Below are 10,997 nucleotides of genomic sequence, written 5' to 3'. Positions count from 1 at the left end.
CTGAATTTACTATAAACTTTCAAGAAGATATTCTATTTTTGTTTTAAAGTGTGTGTTGCATGCATTACTGAAAGCCTATTTTGAAATAGTTCACCCAGAAATAGAATATCCCCAAATATCCAAAATTATTCATAACTAAAATGATTCACAAGTGTTTTCATTCTGAAAAGCAGTACATTATTTCATCATGTGAATAAAAAGAATGATGTTTCCAGAAGCTTTTTAATTAGCGTGGCAGAAATGAAAAACAAAACGTCATTAGTGATACATATGGAGAAAGACCAAAACCAGATTCGTCCTAGAGGGCTCGGGTAGGTTATCTACGTTGCACAAATACATGTGAGCTGCACCCAAAATAACCTGTTTCAAATCATTTTTAACACTTTCCATTAGCCCAGAACTGACCAGGGAGAGCTTAGATTCCACAAAATAAATGACATACATATTCTATAACCTCAAGGAGCTAACAGTCCAGTTAACACAGTTAAGGAGGTAAGAAGACACATACTCATGGTATGATTACCAACACATACCGTGTGAGGGTCAAAAAAGAAGAATTCAGTTTAGGCTCAAACTGTTGGGCAGATTTTCACCGAAGGTGGAACGTGGACAGAGTACAGAAGGACGGATAAGTTTTCTTTAGGGTTGGAGAATGGGAAACAGGAAGGCAAAATTATACTATCACGTGCTGCAGACTAAATGACATCTACTCTGGAGAAAAGTTCAAGTCTATAAATTTACATTTACCAGAAGCCCTTTTAGTGTAAAATACTAAGCAGAATTTGTAAAGGTAGCTGCGGGAATTGGGAGGGCAGTACCAAGGCAGCCAGGTTCTCCTCACTTCACTGATGGCCCCAGTGGGCTGCTGAAAATGAGCGTGGTCCTTCGAGGGATGATGAGCATCTGTGGTCCATGTAAGTTTGCTGAAAACCAAAATCAAATATAATTTTTCAAAATTACTCTCTTACTTTGTATTCATTCACATTTCTCTTCCCCGAGTTGAGTATTGACATGCGATTTGTGCTAGACCTTCTCCAGAGTTGTTGTTGTTGTTGTTAGATGCCATCGAGTCGGTTCCGACTCATAGCGACCCTATGCACAACAGAACGAAACCCTGCCCGGTCCTGCGCCATCCTTACAATCGTTATCTTGAGTTCATTGTTGCAGCCACTGTGTCAATCCACCTTGTTGAGGGTCTTCCTCTTTTTTGCTGACCCTGTACTCTGCCAAGCATGATGTCCTTCTCCAGGGACTTATCCCTCCTGACAACATGTCCAAAGTATGTAAGATGGAGTCTCGCCGTCCAAGACAGCTTTGTTCATCCTTTTGGCAGTACATGGTATACTCAATGTTCTTCGCCAACACCACAATTCAAAGGCGTCAACTCTTCTTTGGTCTTCCTTATTCATTGTCCAGCTTTCACATGCATATGATGTGATTGAAAATACCATGGCTCGGGTCAGGCTCACCTTAGTCTTCAGGGTGACATCTTTGCTCTTCAACACTTTGAAGAGGTCCTTTGCAGCAGATTTGCCCAATGAAATGTGTCTTTTGATTTCTTGACTGCTGCTTCCGTGGCTGTTGATTGTGCATCCAAGTAAAACGAAATCCTTGACAACTTCAATCTTTTCTCCATTTATCGTGATGTTGCTCTTTGGTCCAGTTGTGAGGGTTTTTGTTTTCTCTATGTTGAGGTGCAATCCATACTGAAGGCTGTGGTCTTTGATCTTCATTAGTAAGTACTTCAAGTCCTCTTCACTTTCAGCAAGGAAGGTTGTGTCATCTGCATAAAGCAGGTTGTTAATGAGTCTTCCTCCAATCCTGATGCCCTGTTCTTCTTCATATAGTCCAGCTTTTCGGATTATTTGTTCAGCATACAGATTAAATAGGTATGGTGAAAGAATACAACCCTGACGCACACCATTCCTGACTTTAAACCAATCAGTATCCCCTTGTTCTGTCCGAACAACTGCCTCTTGATCTATGTAAAGGTTCCTCATGAGCACAATTAAGTGTTCTGGAATTCCCATTCTTCGCAGTGTTATCCATAGTTTGTAATGATCCACACAGTCGAATGCCTTTGCATAGTTAATAAAACACAGGTAAACATCCTTCCGGTATTCTCTGCTTTCAGCCAGGATCCATCTGACATCAGCAATGACATCCCTGGTTCCACATCCTCTTCTGAAACCAGCCTGAATTTCTGGCAGTTCCCTGTCTATATACTGCTGCAGCTGTTTTTGAATGATCTTCAGCAAAATTTTGCTTGTGTGTGATATTAATGATATTGTTCTATAATTTCCACATTCGATTGGATCACCTTTCTTGGGAATAGGCATAAATATGGATCTCTCCTAGTCAGTTGGCCAGGAAGCTGTCTACCATATTTTCTTGGCATAGACGAGTGAGCACCTCCAGCACTGCATCTGTTTGTTGAAACATCTCAATTGATATTCCATCAATTCCTGGAGCCTTGTTTTTTGCCAATGCCTTCCAAGCAGCTTGGACTTCTTCCTTCAGTACCTTCGGTTCCTGATCATATGGCACCTCTTGAAATGGTTGAATATGAACTAATTCTTTTTGGTGTAGTGACTCTGTGTATTCCTTCCATCTTCTTTTGATGCTTCCTGCATCATTTAGTATTTTCCAGAGTAAAGAGATCTAATTTTTGCTAAACTATGCCTATCCCATTACTTTCACTCTATTGAGCTCATTGCTCCATCTTTTTCTTGTCTCTCCTGTTGCTTTCTAGGACTTTACCCACTGTCTTAGCCTGGGATCTCTAGAGGAGCAAAACTAATGAAGCATATAGAGATATACAGAGAGAGAATTTACCTCAAGGAAATGGCTCACACAGTTGTGGAGGCTGGCAAGTCCTAAATCCACAGGTCAGGTGTCAGGCTGAAGGCCTCTGCTGCCTCACAGGATTGTAGGGGTTGGTGAATCCAAAATCTACAGGTCAGGCAGTAGGCTTAAGTCCCAAGAACCAGAGGTCAGGCGACTAGATGAATGCAGAGTTGAGAAAAAGAACGAGATTTGCCATAACATCCATTTTATACTGGGGGCAGGCCACATCTCCAAGGAAACTTCCCTTTCAACTGACTGGCTGCTCACATCTGATCCCAAAATGGAAGGTGATCACAAAGTGTCTGCCAAACGACTGACGATCACAGCCTAGGCAAGGTGACACATAACAGTAACCATTACACCCACCTACCACTCTGTTTATTATGCCAATGAGCCTAAAGAGAAAAACAAAGTTGAACAAATCAGCTATTAATACGGCTTCATATATGTTGTTATTTTTTCCTTCCCCGTTAATTGAGGGAAATGTCTATTTTTTCAAATATTCTGTATTTAAGTACTTTTAACATAGTGCTTAATGACTGTTTTTTATTATAGAAAGTAACCTGATCACTCCGTTCAATATTATATACACACACACATACATACATATTGTGTGTGTGCATTCATATTCACAGAGTGTTTTCTCTATGCCAGGGCTGTTCCAGAAGTAAACAAAAAGGAAAAGATTCCTTCAACAATGAACTTTACAAAGTTGAATGACCTTTACTTCAATGAGCATACAAAGATTCTTTCTTCAATGGGGAGAGGGGAACATAAATGAAGAAAGAAGAAAGAGAAGAAGAAATGAAGGAAGGGAGGACATTTTTCTTATACTGATAAATATTATGAAGAAATTAAAACAAGAAACTGTGATAGTGCCTGGGGGAAGCATGAGAAGTAAAATAGTAAATTGTGGAGGCAGAGAAAGCCTTTTTAAAGAGGACTTTGAAAACAATTTTTTTTTAATAAATAAACAAGGCTTTGAACTAAGACATGAATGATGGCCATGGGAAAGAGCCTTCCAGGCAAAATGCAAAGGCTCTGAGGCAGGAAAGAGCTAGTAAGCAAGGGAGACAGAGGTAGGAGACAAAACCAGAAAGCTTGGTCAGATCAGTAGCTCATTGTCAAGAGTTTAGATTTTTATATTTTGTCTCATAGGAAGCCATGGAGGATTTTAAACTGATCTGTGACATGCTCTGACTTTTTTTTTTTAATGATGTTAGTAGCTATATAAAGAATTATTACAAGATGGTCAAAAATGGAAGTAGGGAAATTAGCTAGGCAAGTAATAATAATGACTTGAGCAAAAGTAGTAGAATTGGGACGGTGAGATGTGGTGGTAGGTGGAGTCAACAGCACTTGATGAATGTGAGGGAGACAGGAGATATAGTAAAGCTGACTCCTTGGTATATGTACGTGTGTGTGTGCCCACGTGCATATTGCAGTTTATTCAACCAATTTCCTACACTTGGATATGCAAATAATTCCCCATATTTTGCAATTACAAATAATGCTGCAATAAAATTAGATTCATTTCCCACATCATACATAAGGACAAACTCCAACTCCAAACGGATTTGAGATTGAACTGTGAAAAATACAATCATGTAGGTACTAGAAGGAAACACAAGTAAATTTCTCTTTAATCTGGGTGTAAGGAACAGCTTTCTAGGCACATAATCCTGGGGACATTTAGACTTTCATATGTATTTATTGGTAGTAAACTCATTCACATATTAAACATAAACCCGTTGCCAACGAGTCAATTCTGACTCACAGCGACCCTATAGGACAGAGTCGAAATGCCCCCATAGGGTTCCAAGACTATAAATCTTTACGGAAGCAGACTACTACAACTTTCCCCCATGGAGCAGCTGTGGGTTCAAACCACCGACCTTCTGGTTAGCAGCCAAGCACTTAACCACTGTGTCACCAGGGCTCCACATTACACATAGACGCCTCATTCCCAACTTTTTACTTGAGCAGCTGGGTAGATTTATTACCATTTACCATTATGAAGAAGACTATGAAGGGAACAGGCTTGGGAGGGGACCGAATCAACAGTTTTGTTGTTGGACTTGTATTTCAGACATTTAACAGGCATTTAAGCAGGAATGTCCAGTAGGCAGCCGGGTATACTAGTCTGGAGAGCTCAGGAGAAAGGTTGGGAACAGCTCATCAATGTACAGAAGGTATTTTAAAAAATGCGATCAGATGAAATCACCTGGAGAAAAGCAGCAGCAGAGAACCAGATGGACCCAGGATTGATTCCTCGGACTCCCCAACACTGAGAGGTCAAAAGGCAAAGACAGCGTTGGACATTAAGTAGTGAGGTAGGAGGAAAATCAGGAAAACTTGTATCCAGAAGTCAAAAGAAGACAATGTTTCAAGAAGTCCTAACAGCTTTATACATAAAACCAAAACTACCATATTATGGTGTATAAAGGCCCCAACTGTAAATCAATCCTTTTATCCCAAAATTCAGCTCCACTTTCTACGCTCTCATTGTTCATTAATGGCATCGCCCCTTACCTTAATCCTCTCCTTCATCGATAGCAAATTTGTCATTAAATTCAATAGATTCTACACTTTCATATCTTTCATTTTTTGTCTATTCTTTCTCCCTTATAACTTCTAAATAAATTCATATTCTCCTCTCCCATCAGCACTATAATAATCTTATTTGTACCCCTGCCTCTGGGCTTATTCTGGTACAATCCATCCTTCACCCTGCTGCCAAAGAAAAATTTCCAAAGTACTTATCTAATTACATTGCTCTCTTTCTCTCTTAAAATTCCTCAGGACCTAAAGTGATGGCTTCTAGGCTTTGGGAGTTCACTGATCAGTGACATTTTTAAAAGGGGCAGGTACTGACAAAGATTGCTAACTTCTGATTTTGACAAACAAGGACATTTTTTAAAAATCAACTGCCACAAAAACCACATGATCTTATCAATTGATGCAGAAAAGGCATTTGACAAAGTCCAACACCCATTTATGATAAAAACTCTCACCAAAATAGGAATTGAAGGAAAATTCCTCAACATAATAAAGGGCATATATGCAAAGCCAACGGCCAATATCACTCTAAATGGAGAGAACCTGAAAGCATTTCCCTTGAGAACGGGAACCAGACAAGGATGCCCTTTATCACCGCTCTTATTCAACATCGTACTTGAAGTCCTAGCCAGGGCAATTAGGCTAGACAAAGAAATAAAGGGTATCCAGATTGGTAAGGAGGAAGTAAAGCTATCACTATTTGCAGATGACATGATCGTATACATGGAAAACCCTAAGAAATCCTCCAGAAAACTACTGAAACTAATAGAAGAGTTTGGAAGAGTCTCAGGATATAAAATAAACATACAAAAATCACTTGGATTCCTCTACATCAACAAAAAGAACACCAAAGAGGAAATAACCAAATCAATACCATTCACAGTAGCCCCCAAGAAGATAAAATACTTAGGAATAAATCTTACCAAGGATGTAAAAGACCTATACAAAGAAAACTATAAAACTCTGCTACAAGAAATTCAAAAGGACACACTTAAATGGAAAAACATACCCTGCTCATGGATAGGAAGACTTAACATAGTAAAAATGTCTATTCTACCAAAAGCCATTTATACATACAACGCACTTCCAATCCAAATACCAATGTCATACTTTAAGGGAATAGAGAAACAAATTACTAATTTCATATGGAAAGGAAAGAACCCCCGGATAAGCAAAATATTACTGAAAAAGAAGAAGAAAGTGGGAGGCCTCACCCTACCTGATTTCAGAACCTATTATATAGCTACAGTAGTCAAAACAGCCTGGTACTGGTACAACAACAGGCACATAGACCAATGGAACAGAATTGAGAATCCAGATATAAATCCATCCACGTATGAGCAGCTGATATTTGACAAAGGACCAGTGTCAGTCAATTGGGGAAATAATAGTCTTTTTAACAAATGGTGCTGGTATACCTGGATATCCATTTGCAAAAGAATGAAACAGGACCCATACCTCACACCATGCACAAAAACTAACTCCAAGTGGATCAAAGACCTAAACATAAAGACTAAAACGATAAAAATCATGGAAGAAAAAATAGGATCTACCCTAGGAGCCCTAATACAGGGCATAAACAGAATACAAAACATTACCAAAAATGATGAAGAGAAACCAGATAACTGGGAGCTCCTAAAAATCAAACACCTATGCTCATCTAAAGACTTCACCAAAAGAGTAAAAAGACCACCTACAGACTGGGAAAGAATATTCAGCTATAACATCTCAGACCAGCGCCTGATCTCTAAAATCTACATGATTCTGTCAAAACTCAACCACAAAAAGACAAACAACCCAATCAAGAAGTGGGCAAAGGATATGAACACACATTTCACTAAGGAAGATATTCAGGCAGCCAACAGATACATGAGAAAATGCTCTCGATCATTAGTCATTAGAGAAATGCAAATTAAAACTACGATGAGATTCCATCTGACACCAACTAGACTGGCATTAATTCAAAAATCACAAAATAATAAATGTTGGAGAGGCTGCGGAGAGACTGGAACTCTCATACACTGCTGGTGGGATTGTAAAATGGTACAACCACTTTAGAAATCCATCTGGCGTTATCTTAAACAGTTAGAAATAGAACTACCACACAACCCAGAAATCCCACTCCTCGGAATATACCCTAAAAATACAAGACCCTTCACACAAACAGATATATGCACACCCATGTTTATTGCAGCTCTGTTTACAATAGCAAAAAGCTGGAAGCAACCAAGATGTCCATCAACGGACGAATGGGTAAATAAATTGTGGTATATTCACACAATGGAATACTACGCATCGATAAAAAACAGTGACGAATCTCTGAAACATTTCATAACATGGAGGAATCTGGAAGGCATTATGCTGAGCGAAATGAGTCAGTTGCAAAAGGACAAATATTGTATAAGACCACTATTATAAGATCTTGAGAAATAGAAAAAACGGAAAAGAACACATACTTTTGTGGTTACAAAGGGGGGAGGGAGGGAGGGAGGGAGAGGGCTTTTTATTGATCAATCTGTAGATGGGAACTGCTTTGGGTGAAGGGAAAGACAACACTCAAAACAAGGAAGGTCAGCCTAATTGGACAGGATTAAAAGTAAAGAGGTTTCCGAGATAAAATGAAAGCTTCAAAGGATAGCGAAGCAGGGGCTGGGGTCTGGGGAACTTGGTTTGAGAGGACTTCTAAATCAATGGGCAAAACAATTCTATTATGAAAACACTCTGCATCCCACTTTGAATTGTGGCACCTGGGGTCCTAAATGCCAACAAGCAGCCATCTAAAATACATTAATTGGTCTCAACCCACCGGGAGCAAAGGCAAAGGAAGAACACCAAGGTCACACGACAACTAAGAACCCAAGAGACAGAAAGGGCCACTTGAACCAGAGACCTACAATATCCTGCGACCAGAAGAACTAGTTGGTGCCCGGCCACAATTGATGTCTGCCCTGTCAGGGAACACAACAGACAACTCCTGAGGGAGCGGGAGACCAATGGGATGCAGACCCCAAATTCTCAATAAAAGACCACACCTAATGGTATGATTGCGACTAGAGGAATCCCAGAGACAATGCTCCCCAGAACTTCTGATGGCACAGGACAGGAACCATCCCCGAAGACAAATCATCAGGCATGAAAAGGACTGGTCAGTGCGGGGGAGAGAGATACTGATGAAGAGTGAGCTAATTAAATCAGGTGGACACGGGAGAGTGTGTTGGCAACTCTTGACTGGAGGGGGGATGGGAAGATAGAGAGAGAGGGAAGAAGGTAAAATTGGCACGAAACGAGAGACTGTAAGGGCTGACTCAATAGGGGGAGAGCAAGTGGGAGAAGGGAGTAAGATGTATGTAAACCTACATGTGACAGACTGATTGGAATGGTAAATGTTCACTTGAAGCTTAATAAAAATTAAAAAAAATAAATAATAAATAATATAAAAAAAAATCAACTGTCACAATCAATAGAAAGACATTTTACATTAAGGACATTTTATTATAAAAAATGCAGTTACATCATAATCTCAGGATAAAGGATTGTCCATTTAATTGAATAAATTTAACTTTTTATGCAACTCAATTATCCTTCCGTTTCTCCTTCTGCTGTGATCTTAATTATATCTTCGTCTTCTATCTTCATAACCTCTAGCCTAAGATGAAGCCCAAACTCCTCAGCACAATCTGCAAGCCTTTCATGATCTGATCTCCCCAAAGTGATATGTAGTGTTTCACATCCTGCCTTACTTAGTTTTCCTCATTTGTCCTTTAAAATTAAACCAAAATATACCCTCTCAACGAAGATGTTCTGACACATACCAGAGTAGTGAATTCTTTCTGTCATCACTGCCATCCGTAAATACCTCTAACACAGCACCTCTATCATTTTGAATTGCAATTGCTTTTTCCACTGGCCTGGGACTTCCCTGAGAGCAGGACATATGTTTTCAATCACTCACTAATTCAACGGTATTTATTAGGGACCTATTATGTGCCAAGAACTATGCTAGGTGCTGGGATAGAGCAAAAAAAAAACAAACATGTTTCCTGCCATCAGTGGTGTTTATGATCTAGTTAAGGAGACAGGTATCCAGGCATCAAATAAGCAAGCAAATGAATATAAAATTGCTGCTATGACAAGAGCTACAAAGGAGAGGCACACGGTATATAGAGAGCTTATGAGGCTTCGTCAGAAAGTTGGGGAAAGACTTTTCAGAAGAAGTGTGGCTGAGATCTGAAGAGCAAACAAGAGCAAAAAGGTCCAGAGGCAAAGAAGAGTATTCTAGTCAGAGGGAATGGCATAAATGAAAGAAACCCTTCTGGCAGGAGAGACACTGCAAGAAAGAAGACCACTGGGCCTAGACATGAGAAAGCAAGATTTTCGTGGTATAAAGTGGCAAATCATACGGTGCCATAAATCAGTTGAATAATTTTGTCTATCTGAAAAGCAATGAGAAGGATTTTAAGTAGAGGATGACATAACTGTAGTTGAGCACACTGACTGTTTTGAACTGAAAGGTGGCAACAGCTTGAAGAGGAATTTAAGAGGAATAGCTTGGATCAAAGTGCTGCTGGTGGTGGTGGTGCTGGTGGTGAAGAAAAATGTAGACTCCAGAGATAATAAGGAGGGTCAACTGAGAGGCCTTGGTGATGGTTTAAATAATGGGAGGTGAGGTTTAGAGAGATAACAAAGACGACTTCCAGTTTCTGACCTGTGAAACTGAACTAATAGTGGTGCCGTTTATCCAAGAGGCACAGAAAGAAGGCCAGGTTTGTTGGGTAGGATCATGAGTTAAGTTTTGGACATACTGAATTTTAATACCTTTGAGACATACAAAAGGGAAGGTCACGTATGCAGACCTATACAATTTTAATTCCCTAGCATGTAGTAACATCTCCATAAATATCTGTTGAACAGATAAATACTAAATTCCTTACATAAAAACAGAGCTTCCTAAAACGAGCAAAGAAAGGAGCTAGAAGCCAGTCCTAACTGGGTGTGTGGGGAATTCATGTAATTCTAAGTGAAACCCAAATTGCTAGGCCTCACAAACTTGTAACTATTCACAATGGCTTGAGTTCTTACTATCCTGGTGGTAACCCCTCTGCACAATGCCTCCTCCACTATTATTTCTGGACTTCCCCAAAGGAATATCTAATATTTGCTCACAAACCAATCTAACAGTGTCCATGACAAGGTTACTATCTGGTGATAGGTGACACTCTCTTGATGCCATTAGCAGCTGTACAAGGTTCTGGGCAAAGGTTAAGAGAATAGCCTTAGTACCATATATGACCACCTGGCCCTGGAACAACACTGCTCACCACCATAATGTCACAAAGGCTCTCAGGAAAATCACCTTTTCGGCTTTCTCTTTATCTAATACAAGTACTTCTCCAAAATATACCCCTTGTGGGTGGGGGGAATCTCACCACAACCAGATTCCAAAGAAACAAACACCAGTTCATAGCCATCCAAGTACTTCTATCTTTCCCTTTGATAGTACCTTCCCTCCATCTCCCCTGAAAAGGGAGCCAGCTCTCACTCAACTCAATTTACATTATTCAACCTGAAAAACCTGTGTTCAAAGTAATCAC

The sequence above is a fragment of the Loxodonta africana genome, chromosome 6 (assembly GCF_030014295.1).
Source record: "Loxodonta africana isolate mLoxAfr1 chromosome 6, mLoxAfr1.hap2, whole genome shotgun sequence".
Taxonomy (NCBI): Eukaryota; Metazoa; Chordata; class Mammalia; order Proboscidea; family Elephantidae; genus Loxodonta; species Loxodonta africana.
The sequence above is the reverse complement of the archived record's forward strand: the minus strand, read 5'-3'. Positions refer to the sequence as shown.